General features: G+C 49.5%; 1 pseudogene; it reads right to left on the reverse strand.

Annotated features, from left to right (window-relative positions):
• Positions 1-1,135: 1,135 nt before the first annotated feature.
• LOC100337842 (creatine kinase B-type pseudogene) lies at positions 1,136-2,292 on the reverse strand (annotated as a pseudogene).
• Between the last annotated feature and the right edge of the window lie 530 nt (positions 2,293-2,822).

Below are 2,822 nucleotides of genomic sequence, written 5' to 3' on the forward strand. Positions count from 1 at the left end.
GGTTGAGCAGATTGACTAAATCACGAGGGCAACTTTGGAGATGAGAATGAGTTAGACATTATTGAGGACATTGACTATATGATGGGTAGAAAAAGATTTCATTGTAAGTGCTGACTCTAATCTTTTTTTTTTTTTTTGGTGTTTTCTGAAGCATCGTGTTGGAAAGAATTCAGAGGCTCAGCTGGTAGCCATTATATGAATGATTATTAATATTTATTGTGATTTTGGGAGGGAGTAATAAGGACATGAATGCCAGCCTTTTGTCATCCTGTTACAGAACAAAGTAGCAGAAGCAGAGAGTTTTTGTGGGGGTACAGCAAGAGATAAAGATGAGAGAAAAAGTCAGGGTTAGATTGTGCGTACACTAGGCATATGGTACCCACTAGCTATATATGGATATTGAACACTTGAAATGTGGCTGCTCCTATTTGTGATGGACCATGTAAAATACAAGCTGAATTTCAGAGAATTTGTTCTTCACTTAGAAAGAATGTGAAATGTTTCATTAAGATTTTTCTATTGATTACATGTGGAAATGGTCATGTTTTATCTGGAGATCAGTTCATAAATTAGTGAATTTCTTTTTTATGTTATGGCATGCCTATGTAAAATGTTAACATGTAGGAAAATTGAGTGAAGAGAATGGGGAGACTATGTGAAATACTTTTGCAACTTTTTTGTAAGACTGCAACTATTCCAAGATAAAGTGTTAAAAACATCAACTCATTATAACTCCTGAAAGTGTAATTACTCCATTTCTGTCATAGGAACCTCAATTCTTCCAGTCTCTTAGGTGAGAAATCATGAAATCATGGTTGATTTTTACCTCGTTACTACCCTCTATATTTAGAAAATCTCAAAGATTTGTTGGTGCTTCCTTTTTTTTTTTAGTAAAGAAAATTGATGCTTTATTTATTTATTTATTTATTTATTTTGGCAGGCCAAAACCCTAGTTTATTTCAGCATCAGCAACATCTTAGCCATCAAAAAATTAAACTCTACCGAGGGCGACACAAGATGTCTCTACAGTGAGGCTAAGGGCTCATCCGCCGGGTGAACTTTGGAGGGGCGTGGTGGGCGCTGCCCGGGCAATAAGTTGGGAAGCAGTGGGGCTGGTGGTAGGCACAGGCCGGCTTCACTTCTGGGCAGGCATGAGGTCGTTGATGGCCTGGCCCTGCTCCAGCCGCTGCTGCATCTCAATGAGCGGCTTCACACTATCCACCACCATCTGCACCAACTCCACCTTGGAGAAGCCCAGGCTGTCGGCGTTGAAGACGTCAAAGACCCCGCCCACGGCAGCCGTGTCCACACCACCTGTGCCTCGCTTCTGAAGCTGCAGCCGCTTGAGCACCTCAGAGAACTTCTTGTGCTTACCCAGGTGGGGCAGCTTGATGTGCGCACCTGCCCACAGCCCAGTGCCCAGGTTCGATGGGCAGGTGAGGATGTAGCCCAGGTGAGGGTTCCACATGAACTCATAGTTCTTAGACTTGAAGAGAGTTTCAATCTGGGTGAGGCCATTGCAGAAGCCGGTGAACACCTCCTTTATGTTCCCTCCCTTCTGAATGGAGATGACCCGGAGGTGGTCCTCCTCGTTGATCCACACCAGGAAAGTCTTCTTATCATTGTGCCAAATACCGCGGGGTGTCCGGCCAGTTGTGGGCCATGCCGGTGGTCAGCAGCAGGGGCGACACGGGCTTGTCGAAGAGAAAGCGGTCGTTGATAAGCTGCTGCTGCTCCGCCTCAGTCATGCTCTTGAGCGCGTAGTACCTGCCGGCCAGGTCGCTGTCCAGGCTGGACAGCGCTTCCACCGCCAGCTTCTCTATGACTGGGTGCTCACCGCGGCTGCAGTGTGGGGGCAGGCAGAAGCCACGGATGCTCCGGCCAGTGTGCACCCGCGAGCTCAGCACGTAGTTAGGGTCCAGGTTGTCGCCGCCCTGCAGGTTGTCGGGGTTGAGGTCGGTCTTGCGTTCGTCGCTGGGCTTGTAGTCGCCCTGCCGGTCCTCGATGATGGGGTCAAAGAGCTCCCTGAACACCTCGAAGGACTCCTCGTCGCTCGCCACGCAGCCCACGGTCATGATGTACGGGTGGCCCGGGTTGTCGACGCCGGTCTGGATGACGAAGTCCAGCGTGAAGCCGCTGGGCATGCTCTTGGCACGCAGCTCTGCGTACATCTCGTACATCTCGGGGGTCAGCACTTTGGCCCTGTAGTTATTGTGGGCGCTCAGGTCGGGGAACTCGTCCTCTGCCGGGAAGCGCAGCTTCAGCGTGTTGTGGCTGTTGGAGAAGGGCATGGCGACGACTGACACGTTGGCAGGCAGGCTGGCGGCTCGGTCTGCAGCTCCAGGCGCGGCGCAGGCGAACAGCCGATGCTTTATTTTTAATCGATCTTTTTTGGTTCATTTGAAAGGCAGAGAAACAGTGAGGGAGAGAGAGAAGTATCTTGCATTTGCTGCTTCACTCCCCAAATATGAACAGCAGCCAATGCTGGGCTAGGCTGAAGTCAGGAGCTTAGACCTCAATCTAGGTCTCCCACATGAGTAGGCAGGTACTCAACTACTTGAGCCATTACCTGTGGCCTCTCAGGGTGCATATTAGCAGGAATCTGGAGGTGGGAGAAGAGCCACTACTCAAACCGAGGCACTCAGATATAGGATGCAGATGTCCCAAATGGCCTCTTAACCACTGAGCCAAAGACCTGCACCCCCACCTCCCCACCCCCCACCAAGTATTTCCTTATAAATGTCTCTTGGATTATAGCATTCTTCTCCATCCCTACGACCATCACCCTAGTCCAGAACTACATCACTGTGGGGAGCAATCCG

This window comes from Oryctolagus cuniculus, chromosome X (genome assembly GCF_964237555.1).
Source record: "Oryctolagus cuniculus chromosome X, mOryCun1.1, whole genome shotgun sequence".
Taxonomy (NCBI): Eukaryota; Metazoa; Chordata; class Mammalia; order Lagomorpha; family Leporidae; genus Oryctolagus; species Oryctolagus cuniculus.